This window comes from Ochotona princeps, chromosome 16 (genome assembly GCF_030435755.1).
Source record: "Ochotona princeps isolate mOchPri1 chromosome 16, mOchPri1.hap1, whole genome shotgun sequence".
Lineage (NCBI taxonomy): Eukaryota > Metazoa > Chordata > Mammalia > Lagomorpha > Ochotonidae > Ochotona > Ochotona princeps.
Window position 1 is genome coordinate 10,022,962 of NC_080847.1, and position 13,443 is coordinate 10,036,404.

A 13,443-nucleotide genomic window follows, 5' to 3' on the forward strand; every position below is an offset into this window, starting at 1 on the left:
GAGGATTTAGCCACTAGGCTACCATTGCTGGGCCCAATTATAGCCAATTTTTAACATACAATCCAGTCACATGAATACCTTCACAGCGTAACCTTTCTGCTATCTAGTTACAGAAGTCTGCATCCTCCTAAGCTGCGTTCTACTTTCTGTCCGTGAATTTGACTAGTTCATTTAAGATTTGTTTATTCAGGGCCGGTGCAGTAGCGAAGTGGCTTAAGTCCTTTCTTGCACGCACTGGGATCCCATATGGCTGCTGGTTCTAATCCTGGCGGCTCCACTTCCCATCCAGCTCCCTGCTTATGGCCTGGGAAAGCAGCTGATGGCCCGCAAGAGGCTCCAGGCTCCTGGCTCCGGATCACCTCAGCTCCAGTCATTGTGGCTGCTTGGAGAGTGAATCAACAGACATAAAATCTTCCTCTCTGTCTCTCCTCTCTGAATATCTGACTTTTCAACAAAATAAAATAAATCTTTTGTTTTTTTTTAAAGATTTATTTATTTATTACAAAGTCAGATATACAGAGAGGAGGAGAGACAGAGAGGAGGATCTTCCGTCCAATGATTCACTCCTCAAGTGAGCCGCAACGGGCCGGTACGCGCCAATCCGAAGCCGGGAACCAGGAACCTCTTCCGGGTCTCCCACGCGGGTGCAGTGTCCCAATGCATTGGGCTGTCCTTGACTGCTTTCCCAGGCCACAAGCAGGGAGCTGGATGGGAAGTGGAGCTGGCGGGATTAGAACCGGCGCCCATATGGGATCCCGGTGCGTTCAAGGCGAGGACTTTAGCCACTAGGCCACGCCGCCGGGCCCAAAATAAAATAAATCTTTTAAAAAAAGATGTGTTTATTCATTGGAAAGGTAGAGTTAGAGAGAGAGAGAGAGAGCAGGAGAGGAAGAGACACAGAGATCTTTCTATCCATTGATTCACTCCCTAAGTGGCTGCATAGGTTGGAGCTAGGCCTATCTGAAGCCAGGAGCCAGGGGCCTAAGGACTTGATCTGTCCTCCCGGGCCATTAACAGGGAGCTTGATCGGAAAATGAGTAGCCAGGATTTTAGACAGTGTTCACATGGAGTGTTGGCGCCATGGGCAGAGGTTTAGCTACTACAGGATGGTGCCGGCCCCTGCCCACAGTTTCTTGTGCCTCTTTGTAATTCTTCCCACCTGATGCACAGTCACCAAGCAATCACTGATTTTCTAGTTTTAAATAAATGGAATTTTACAAGGGTAGGCACTTGGTACAGTGGTTAAATTACTTCTTAGGCGCCTACACTGCATATTAGAATTAGGATTAGCCTGTTGAGCCACCATGCTGACTCAAATGTGGGTATTTATGTTCTTCTCAGCTTTTGGTGCTATATATAGAAATAGTTTGATTTTGTATGTTGGTAAATTTTTTTTTAAGATCTTACTTATTTTTTATTAGAAAGTCAAAATTACAGAGAGAAGGAGAGACAGAGAGAAGGATCGTCTGTCTGTTGGTTCACTCCCCAAGTTGCCACAATGGCCCAAGCTGAGCCGATCCAAAGCCAGGAGCCACAAGCTTCTTCCAGGTCTCCCACGTGGGTGTGGGGTCTCAAGGCTCTGGGCCGTCCTCACCTGCCTTCGCAGACCATAAGTAAGGAGATGGATGGGAGGTGGAGCAGCAAGGACATGAACTGGTGGCCACATGGGATCTGGTGCACGCAAGGTGAGAACTTTAACCACTAGGCTACTGTGCCAGGCCCATGTTGATTGAATTTTAAAATGTCTATTTGGACAGCAGATTGAAAAAGAGAGGGAGAAAAAGAAGAATGGAGGAAGAAAGAGAGAGAGAGAGATCTTTCATCCACAGATGGGAAGATCTCCTCAAATGACCCCAGTAGTCAGGCTAGGCAGAGCCAAAATCAGGAGCCCAGAATGCCATCTAGATTTCTGTTCTTGTGGCAGAGACCCATGTACTTGAACCACCATCTGTTGTTTCCCAAGATGCACCAGCAAGAAGCTGGATCATAAGTAGAGGAGCATTCTCACATGGGATCTGGGCACCCCAAGTGGCGGCTTAACCCATTGCACCACAATGGCCCATCTGTGTTCCCTTGGATCCTGTCACCTGTTATAATTTTATAGACTCCTGAGGATTTTCCACAATGGTGACGCTGTCATCTGGAGACAAGAACAGTTTTGTTTCTTCCTGTCCAGTATGCACAAGTCATCTTCTCTTTTTCCTTGCTTCCTTGCACTGGTGGGATCTCCAGTAAAAGGCTGAACGGGAAGTGGTGAGAGTAGACGTCCCTGCCTTTCATTTAAATATTTGTTCTTATTGTAGTTGGAAGGCAGAGAAACAGACTCCCCAGACATCTGCAAACGTCTGGTCTGGGCCAGGCTGAAGCCAGGAGCCTGAAACTCTATCTGTGTCTTCCCTGTGGGTTGCAGAGCCCCAAGCACCTGAGCTATTACCTGCTGCCTCCCAGGGTGACCAAGAAAGCTGGATTGGAAGCAGAGCCAGCATGTGAACAAGGCACTCAGTACGGGATGCAGGCAACTCACAAGTGGCAGCTTAACCGCTATCCCAAATGCCCTCGTCCTGGTCTTAGAGGGAAGGTGTTTTACCATCCACTCGTCATTCTTTCACGGATGCTCCTTTGCAGGTAGAGGAACGTCCCCTCTGTTCATAATTTGGTGAATTCTTCTCAGAAATTCATACTGGATTTTTTCGAAGACTTTGCCTCTCCCTCTAGGGGAGCCCTAGGCTGACCTTGGGGTGTGCAAGCAGTAAATCCCCACAAAATGCTTCCAGTGGGAGGGGCCTCTGCTTGTCTACTCTCTTGTGTGATGACTGCATGGGTCAGGGGAGGGGTTGGGATGTAGAATTCTATTTTTTTTAAAGATTTATTTATTTTTATTACAAAGTCAGATATACAGAGAGGAGGAGAGATAGAGAGAAAGATCTTCTGTCCGATGATTCACTCCCCAAGTGAGCGCAATGGCCAGTGCTGTGCCGATCCTAAGCCAGGAGCCAGGAACTTCCTCCAGGTCTCCAACGCGGGTGCAGGATCCCAAAGCATTGAGTCATCCTCGACTGCTTTCCCAGGCCACAAGCAGGGAGCTGGATGGGAAGTGGAGCTGCTGGGACTAGAACTGGCGCCCATATGGGATTCAGGCACTTGCAAGGCGAGGACTTTAGCTGCTAGGCCACGCCGCCAGCCCGAGATGTAGAATTCTTATGTTGTGGTTTCAGTTTGCATTGACGTGGTGTCTCAGCACCTTGTCTCCTCGGGTGGTGCTGCCAGCAATCTGGTGGTCAGTGTGTCCTTCTCAGGTACCTATTAGAGTCTACCCCATATGGGTATTTGCCAGATGTCATAAAGTCCCCTGCGTGCCAAGCTGGTTCCTGATTCTGTCCCCTGGAGGCCACCTCATGGGAAGAGGGACACTGTGGGTGAGGGAGCGGGGTGGCCTGTACTGGGGGACAGGGCAGAGAACGGCCTGGAGAGGTCAAGAAAGGCATCTCTGAAAAGGTGGTCTCTGGATTGACAACAAGGAGCAAACATCTCAGTGGAACATTCCAGGCAGAGGGAAGGCAGATCCCCCAGGAGAAGTCAGATGACCAGTGCAGGGACCAGGGGTGGGGTGGGGGTGGGGAGGAGGCGGGACTCCAGGGGCGGCAGGCAGGACTGACTCCAAGTGCAGATTCCAGGATTCTTCTGGGAATGAAAAAATGCCTGTGTTCCCCTCCCATGCTCTCGCCTGTGGTTTTTGGGGACCTCTCCTTTGGGGGCACATTTAAGAGGCTCTCAGAACTGGAAGAAAGGGCTCCCTGTGGTGGTGCACCCATGTCCTGGCTGTGATTGTGGAGCACAGCAGGCTCCTGGTCTTGTCTGAGCCATCGCGCCAAAGAGGGTGGCACCCCTCCATGTCCACTCTCCGCCCTCAGGGGAATAGACAGGCACAGAGCCTGGCCTCTCTGTCTCAGGATAGAACAGTGGGTGACACTGGGGTGCTGTTTAAAAATAGGAAATGGAGGTGTGCATAGTATAGCACGGGGGCTGCCACTGGGTGATGCCTACTCCCAGACTGGGGTGCAGGGGTTGAAGGCCCTGATGCTCCGCTTCCCGTCCAGCTCCCTACTTGTGTGCCTGGAAGTGGCCAGGTGCTTAAGCTCCTGCCACTTGTATGGGAGGCATGAATGGAGGCCCTAACTGGCCCTGCCCTAACAGTGTGGCCTCTCAGGGATTGAACCATCAATAGAAAAATATTTTTCTTTTCCTTCTTTTTTTTTCCAAAAGAGCAAGATATGGATGAAAATGAAAAAATGCATGACTCTTCCCTGTTTCATGTCCCTGGCTGCCTCCCAGATTTCTGTCTAGATCACAAATCAGGGGAGGTTAAGTCGTTGCTGCAGGCTGTGCTTTGGGAGAGGCGGCCTCAGGGAAGCTGATGGGCCCTGTGTTCTGTGGGGCTAGAATTTGGGGTTTGGGATCACGAAACTGGGTGGTCCCCGAGGGTTGTTGCTTCCACGTCCTGGAGCCTGTGATTTACTGAGATCACAAGGCAAGGCTCTGGGGTCGCGGTTTGGGAGCTTGGGCGGCTTTGGTGAATGTGGCTCCTAAAAGTTGTGTTGCCTGAGCAAGCAAAGTCCCTCTGCCTTAATTACCCCCCCCCCCCAGGAGACCTCCTCCAACTGCTGGGTCCCACTCCCTGCCCTCTATTAGTGTGATTCGCACTAACCTGTGAAAGACTGATAGCTCAGAAGCTGCTAGAAACAGGCTCTGTAACCCAAATAAGTCTGGAATTCCATAGTAGACTCTTGTATCAGGCTGACAGAGTGAGCCGGAGAACAAGGCATGGGTTGCAAGTCTGGGGTGACTCTGCTGCTGGCAGCTTAGCTCCCCTCACCCCTATTCGGGCTTCTCCCCCTAGTCTAACCACATGTTGGGAGAGAGGTCACCCCGCAGCAGGGCCTGACAAGGTGTGAGTCCCCAGCATGGCAGATGACTCAGCTGAGGGGATGCTTTTGCCAAGAGTGCATTTTGTGAGAGCCCAGTGCCTGGCGGGGTGGGGTGTGGCCAAGGCTTCCCAGCAAGGGGCCTGTTTCCCGGAAGAGCCAAGTGCTACAAGTAGGGGGCAGTAGGTTCCCACAGCCTCCTCACTGCCGTAGTAAGGCAAGGGACCAGAAGCAAGTGCCATCACTGTTCCAAAACCTGGTCCAAGGTATGGCCTGCACCTCGGCAGAACCCACAGCACCTGGGGGCTGTTAGCAGCAAGGGTTCCCGCCCCGACTTCCTGATGCAGGATCCGTGTTCCAGCAAGATTCCAGTGGCTGGGGAGGGAGTGGGTGGATTTCGTTTGCACATCACGGTGTGAGGAGCTCTGTGTTGGCCACAGCCACTTAAATATGCTTCTTAAAAAAGAGAGAGAGAGAAAGAGAAATCTCAGCTGTTTATTCCCTCCCCCAAAATGCCGGCAGTGGCAGGGCCTAGGCTAGACAAGAGCGGAAAGCAGGAGCACAGTCCAGGCTTCCCACGAGTGTGGCGGGTGTGGTGGGAGCCCAGTTACTTGAGGCATCTGTGCTGTCTCCCAGCATCTGCATCAGCAGAAAGCCAGGGTTAGGATCACAGTCAAGTACTGAACTCAGGTATGCTGATACGGGATTTGGGCAAATTTTTTTTAAGATTTAATTTATTATTCTCACATATGGTAATGTATAGTGATGGGGTACTGGGGTCTATCATATACAGACGTGGGGGTACAATGTAACATGCATCCCTGCATCCAGACGAAAGATGGATTCCCAGTGAAACTGTTGGACATGTGTAGACAATGGGATGCTGGACTGTCTGACATTGTCTGTACCAACAATGTCGGGGTATACTTAAATAAGAGACTGATAGAATTATGATTCCTTATGAAGGACTACACTATTGTAACAAAATGGGAAAAATCTGACGGGGAGTGGGAGTTTGGGGGGGAATCCCAGCCTATACAAAATTGTACCACATAATTCATAATTCAAAATAAAAATATAGGGCCCGGCGGCGTGGCCTAGCGGCTAAAGTCCTCGCCTTGAAAGCCCCGGGATCCCATATGGGCGCCGGTTCTAATCCCGGCAGCTCCACTTCCCATCCAGCTCCCTGCTTGTGGCCTGGGAAAGCAGTCCAGGACGGCCCAATGCATTGGGACACTGCACCCATGTGGGAGACCCGGAAGAGGTTCCTGGTTCCCAGCATCGGATCGGCGCGCATCGGCCCGTTGTGGCTCACTTGGGGAGTGAATCATCGGATGGAAGATCTTCCTCTCTGTCTCTCCTCCTCTGTGTATATCTGGCTGTAATAAAGTGAATAAATCTTTAAAAAAATATATATATATATATATTTTAAAAAGATTTAGTTTATTGGAAAGGCAGATTTACAGAGAGGAGAGGCAGAGAGAAAAATCTTCTGTTCTCTGGCTCACTCCCCAAGTGACTGCAGCAGCTGGAGCTGAGCTGATCTGAAGCCAGAAGCCAGGAGCTTCTTCTAGATTTCCATGTGGACACAGGGTCCCAAGGCTTTGAACCATCTTCTTCTGCTTTCCCAGGCCACAGTCAGGGAGCTGGAAGGCAAGTACAGCAGCTGGGACCTGTACTTGGAGTTAGAAGATTAGCCAGTTGAGCCATTGGGCCAGCCAACTGGATCTGGGTATCTTAACCTCTAGGCCAAATCTCGGGCCTCTTCAAATGTGATTTTAAATTATACATATGCATACTTATTTCTATTACTTGAAAAGCCGAAAAACTGAGCTCTCCCATCCACTGGTTTACGCCCCAGATGCCTGCCAACAGCCAGGGCTGGGCCTAGCCAAGGCCAGGAGCTAGGAACTCAATCTAGGTAGCCTGCCTGGGTGGCAGAGACCCAAGCACTGGAGGCCTTCCCTGCTGCCTCCCAGGGTGTGTATTAGCAGGAAGTCAAGCTGGGCTTCAGATCTAGCCGGTGAGTGTCCCAAGCAGCAGTCTGCTTCCTGTGGCAAACACCCGCCCTTAACATGTGCTTCTTGGAGTAGCCGCTGTTAGTATCACCTGGGAGGAGCTGGTTGATGATGCGGCTTCTTGTGTCCCACGCCTGCTGAATCACGTGTTCCCAATGGCACCATCCAGGAGCTAGAACTTTCAGTCTCTCCTTGCTGAGGTCCAAGAAGCCAGGCTGCTCAGCCCTGGCATGGCTATTAGCCGAGGTGTGGCCCAGAGCAGCTGCTGAGTGTCCTGAGCTTGTGCTGTGCTGCCGGGAAGAGTACCTGTGTGCTCTGGCTGCCCCACAACATTCTGTCCTTGTGTTTGCTCTGGCCAAGAAGAGAGCTGCGGCTTTAGGAAGAAGAGAAGTGAATTGCTGGAACCGCTTCAGTCTCGGCAATGTTGCTGTAGGTAGCGGTATTACCATAAGGTGCTTCTGGCAAACGTCAGCTGGTGAGTGATTCCAGGAATAAACTCCTCAGAAGTGTTTCATGTTACTGTTGACTGATGACCAGGAGCCCGTTGGCACAGGATCTCAGGGGTGCCTTTTTTTAATTTAAAGATTTATTTTTATTGGGAAGGCAGATTTACAGAGAGGGAGAGGCAGAAAGATCTTTCATATACTGTTTCACTTCCCAAAAGGCCAGAGCTGAACCAATCCGAAGCAAGGAGCCAAGAACTTCTTCCAGGTCTCCCACCCGGGTACAGGGTCCCAAGACTTTAGGCCATCCTCGACTGCTTTGCCAGGCCACAAGCAGGAAGCTGGATGGGAAGTGGAGCAGCTGGGACATACTGGGACATAGAGTGGCACCCATATGCCAGCAATTGCAGGTAGAGGAATAGCCAGTTGAGCCATCATGCTGGCTCTATGTCAATTCCTCTTTTGGACTGCTTAATGCCAGGTTAGGTGGCATTCATTTGGCTGGAATTTCATCTATTGAAGAACTTGAGGGAGAAGTTTGCTTCCCACACCGTTCCCAAATCATCCAGCCCCCATACTTGCCAGGTGACAGTTGTTAGTTTACTGGGCCTAATCTAATTAAAATTGGCCACACCTTGGAGAAGCTGCGGCCTCTCGTCAATGTCTTCACTAAATATCTGGGTTTGCAAGTATCTGGGTTCTTCCAACTGACTTTATCACCCCCCCAACAAAAAGTCCACCAAGGGACTGGCATTATGGCACATCAAGTTGAGCCACTGGCATCCTGTATGAGCACTGGTTCAAGTCCTAACTGCTCTACTTTCAGTCCAGCTCCCTGCAGCTAGTGGTGGCTCAAGTACTTGGGCTCCTGCATCCTTGTGAGAGACAGATGGAATTCTGTGCTCCTGGCTGTAGCCTGGCCTAGCCTCGGCTGTTGCAGCCATTCGGGGAGTGAAAGAGTAGACAGAAAATCTTTCTCTTTCGGTAACTCTGCCTTTCAGAGTTAACAAATAAAATAAATCCTTCTTTAAAAATCCATTAAGTTACAGATATATCTGGGTTTATAAACATCTTCTCATCTATTTTAAAGATGTATTTGTTTATTTCAAAGGCAGAGTTAGAGACAGATTTTCCACCCGTTTTTTCCTCTAAAATGGCTGTAACAGTTGGGCTGGGTCAGACTGCAGCCAGGAATTAGGCAGTTTATCTAGGTCTCCTACAGAAATGCAGAAGCCCAAGTCCTTGGACCATCTTCCACTGCTTTCTCAAGCACATTAGCAGGGAGCTGGATCAGAACTGGAGCAATGCCAATAATGGAAGTCAGCGTCACAGGCAACAGTTTTACCCAAGATACGACAACCCCATAAGCATCTTCTTCTAAAAACACAGTCTTTGTCTGGCAAGTGTCTGAGCCTAGTAGTCTTTAATGCTTCAGTGCAAATTCCTCTAACATGTAATATATACAAATAGAAGCATATACAAAAATTTTTACAAAAAGCTTCCACCTCCACTGAACATATACTCTCCTGAGCCTTGTTTGTTTGTTTGTTTTAATTTAAATTTGTTTTAAAATGTTTGTTGCATAGGTGAAGTGATTGCAGACCCATTCAGGTCGCTGGGTGGGATGGAAAGAAATGGGTGAGAGGGAAGGTGGGTGAGGGAAAAGATCCCACCCTTCCTCTTGTGGCCACAGGAGGAGTGGTGTGGGAGGGAATTGTCACGTTGCTGTTTGCTGCAGGATCACTTCAGTACCAGGGGACAGAGATGGTCCCCTGATTTCATCCCAGTGGCCCTGATTGTGGGGAGGACTTTCCTGTGGTGTTACTTGCGTCATCTGGTTTGTTCCGAGCTGGTATTGGCTTCATTGCACCAGCTGTGAGATACCATTTCCCATACTTTCTGGCTGGCTGTGTCTGTTTAGGTTTGTCCATAGCCTTAGGTGCTTGGTAGAGAATTTGGCCTGTAGTGTTATTCAACTTGCTCTTCCTTCCATCCTTTGGTGAATCTCTAAAGGTCCTCTGTTAAACCAGAGAGGTCTTCCAGCCTGCCTTTTTTTGTGCTTCCTGGTACGTTGCTTTTCCTTACACAGAGTTAGCAGTGGGGGTGATCCAATTCCACAACATGCTCCAAGACCTCCATGTGGTGTTGCCTGAGGTTGGGGATCTGGTGGAGTGGATCCATTGAGCTGACTCCTAACAGCCCTGGCCTGAGCCTTGTTTCTTTGAGTATGTCGCCTGGTGCTGTGGGGTGGGGAACATTCTGGTTGTTTTCAGTCTACTCTCCCAGAGGCTGCTGAGATGACTATCTCTGCACCTGTGGTATTTTGTAGGTGTGCATCAGATGCAAGATAAGTGCAGAAGCAGGGGTTGCTGAGCATCTATATCTGTCATTGTGAGAGACTGCCAGTTTGCCCCCCATAAGGTTAATAAGGTACATGCACAGTGGCTTTGGGTGAGAATTTCATATTTTCCTATCAATTACCAATATGTTCAGTTGTCATTGTTGGCTTCCTACCAATCTGATAAGTGAAAAACAATGACTCAATACACTCTTTTTTTTTTTATTCAGTTTTATTACAAAGTCAGATATACAGAGAGGAGGAGAGACAGAGAGGAAGATCTTCCGTCTGATGATTCACTCCCCAAGTGAGCTGCAACGGGCCGGTGCACGCCGATCCGATGCCAGGAACCAGGAACCTCTTCCAGGTCTCCCACGCGGGTGCAGGGTCCCAAAGCATTGGGCCGTCCTCAACTGCTTTCCCAGGCCACAAGCAGGGAGCTGGACGGGAAGTGGAGCTGGCGGGATTAGAACTGGCGCCCATATGGGATCCCGGGGCTTTCAAGGCGAGGACTTTAGCCGCTAGGCCACGCCGCCGGGCCCGACTCAATACACTCTTAATTAAATATTATGAAAAACTGTAATTTTATAGTTTTTTTAAAGATCATTTCTATTTTTTCTCATCTTGCTGATATTTACTTCTTTCAAACATTGGTTTGCTGGCCTTTTCTGTTTTATTTCTAGAGGCTCTTTAAATATTAGGAATCAGCCTTTTGCATTTGATGTAAGTTGTATCCAGTTGGCATTCCTTATTCATAGATTTTTAAAATGTAAACAAACAAATTTATTCATTGTTTAGTTGAAAGGTAGAACAACACAGAAGGGCAGAACGGAAGAGATGTCAAATGGTTCCCTCCCCAAATGCTCCCAGCAGCTGGGGTGGGCCAGGCTGAAGCCAGGAGCTCTATTTGAGTCTCCTACATGGGTGGCAGGGGTCCAAGCACTGGGACTGTCAACTACAGCTTTTTCATGGATTAGTAGGGAACTGGATGGAAATTGGAGCACCCAGAACTCAAACTGGCAAACCAGTATGGGATGCTAGGATTGCCAAGTTGTACCAGCCCTGATTGATTATGCAAAAGTTTTTATTTTAATGTAGGTATATCTGTTTTGCATGTATGATTTCATAATTTTGGATCGTAGGTTCAAAGACGCTTCCCCAGCATCAAATATTCAATGTTTGGTCAATTTAGAATTCTTCCTGTCATGTGCATCGTCATGCACGCTGAGCCTTCTTTCTTTCCAGATGGCTCTTTCCTTTGCTAAGCTGAGAAGCTATTTTATCATAAGCTGTTTCTCATAGTCTCTTTTCCCCATATATATTTGGATCTATTCCAGAACTTGCTATTCTTTTGCACTGACTTCTTGATTCATGTTCATTCATGTTCCCACTGTTTTGTTCATTAAGGTTTGTAATATTTCAAAAATATCTCTCCTATGTGGAGGTGACACTCCCCTTGTTTTCTGATTTCTTGTTTGTTAAGTTTTTCCAATTTAGTGTTAAAATCTAATGTCTAATGGCTGGTGTTTTAACTGCACTAGTAATAAGAGAAAACTGAAGTTTAACACATCTAGAGGAAAGTGATTAAATGGCAAGTACGTAACTTCGTGAGTTATCACAAAGTGAACATGTCCTTGAAACAGGTTTGAAAATAGAACACTGTCAGCACCCTCAAATCCCAAAATACCCCACCCTCCTTACAAAATACCTCCGCCCTCCTTCTGAAAGCTACTTATCATCTTCGTTTTTCTGTCATAAGTTGAGTTTTCTGTGCTTTTTTAAATTTTCAAAACAAAAATGTTTTCATTTTATTCAAAGGACAGAGAGAAAGATAGGCAGAGAGAATCTGTAATCCACTGGTTCACTTCCAGGACTGGCCAAACCAAAGCCAGGAGACTGGAATTCAGTTCAAGACTCCTAGGTGAGTGGCAAAACCCAAACATGGGAGCCACTGTCTCCTGCTTCCTAGGGTGCACATTGGTGGGAAGCTGGGTCAGAGACAGAGGGGCCAGGACTCAAACCAGGCACCTGCTGACATCTCACATGCTGTCTTAACTACCGTGCCAAATCCTCACTCCTCTGTGTGTGTGTTTTAATTTTCTTATTATTTGATGATGTAGTTCCATAGGCTCTGGGATTTTCTCACCACCCCCCAGCAAGTTCTCCCACTCCACTGATTCCCTCTATTATTACAATAGTATAGTCCTTCATAATCAGTCATAAGTCTATCATTCGGCTGTTTAAGTGTATCCTGACATTGGAGGTATGGCCAATGGCAGAGAGTCCAGCATCCTGTTATTAGGATATGTTTAACAGTTTTATTGGGAGTCCATCTTTGATTTAGAAGTAGAGATACGTACTGGATTGCGTCTCAATATGCTAGTCTATTACAGTTACTATGCATATCTTTAAATGAAAAGCCATAAAGCAAAATCAAAAATAGGAAGAAGAAATGGTAAATTAACACAACATGAAGTTAAATAACATGCTACTGAATGACCAATGTGTCACTAAAGAAATGAAAAAATAAAACACCTTCTTGAAGCAAACAGTGGTACAGTGTGACCTATGAGTCAGTGAGGAAATTAATAAGAATAAAATTTTTTTGAATGAATAAGAATAAAAATAAAAATATCAAAACACCTGAGATGTAGCACAAACAGTATTGAAAGAGGTATTAATCTTGCATTTGCATGAAGGTTTTGCTTTGTATTAGAATATATGATATTTGTCTTTTTGGAATTGACTTATTTCACTGACCATATTGGTCTCTAGTTGGTACCGTTTGGTTGCAAATGGTAGAATTTAATTTTTTTTAATGGCTGAGTAGTATTTTGAAGCAGATGTACCAGGTTTTTTTTTTTTATCCACTCCTCCTTTGATGGGCATCTGGGCTGTTACCATGTATTTGCTATTGTAGATTGTGCTGCTATAAATATAGGATTACAGATCCCTTTCTCATATGCAGACTTCATTTCTTTTGGATATATTCCATTTGAGGTTTCATCTAACTCCAGTGAGATTGACCTACATTCACAACTCTACTAACAACACCTGCTGGCATGGGTGTGAAGAGAAATCCCACATGGAGGCCAGTTTGTGTCCTGGCTGCCCCACTTCCCATCCATCTCCCTGCTTGTAGCCTGGGAAAACAGTTGAGGATGGCCCAAAACCTTGGGACCCTGCAGCCATGTGGGAGACCCAGAAGAAGTTCCTGGCTCCTGGCTTCAGATTGGCTCAGCTGTGGCTGTTGTGGCCATTTGGGGAGTAAACTAGCAGATAGAAGATCTTTCTTTCTGTATCTCCTTCTTTCTGTAAATCTTACCTGCCTTTCCAGTAAAAATAAACAAACATAAACAACAACAACAACAAAAACCCCTGAGAAACCACACACTGTAACATGCCAAGCCCTCCAAATCAAGCCAGGCCTCTTTCCCCCTTTAGATTCAGTCCTTTTTTTTTTTTTAAAGATTTATTTTTATTTTTATTTTTATTACAAAGTCAGATATACTGAGAGGAGGAGAGATAGAGAGGAAGTGGAGCTGCCGGGATTAGAACCAGCGGCCATATGGGATCAAGGCAAGGACCTTAGTCACTAGGCCATGCTTCCGAGCCTAGATTCAGTCTTGCTGATATCCTATTTGGGAGGATATTCCTGTAGCCTTTGGGAGTTTGTGGGCTATTAAGGTGGCAAGTCTGGGGCAAACCATCTTTAAGTTTCT

The 13,443-nt window shown here is 47.3% G+C and overlaps 1 protein-coding gene across 4 annotated transcripts in view; it reads left to right on the top strand.

Annotated features, from left to right (window-relative positions):
* Positions 1-13,443, top strand: part of IL34 (interleukin 34) — a 56,190-nt gene that overhangs the window by 21,756 nt on the left and 20,991 nt on the right. The window lies entirely within an intron of this gene.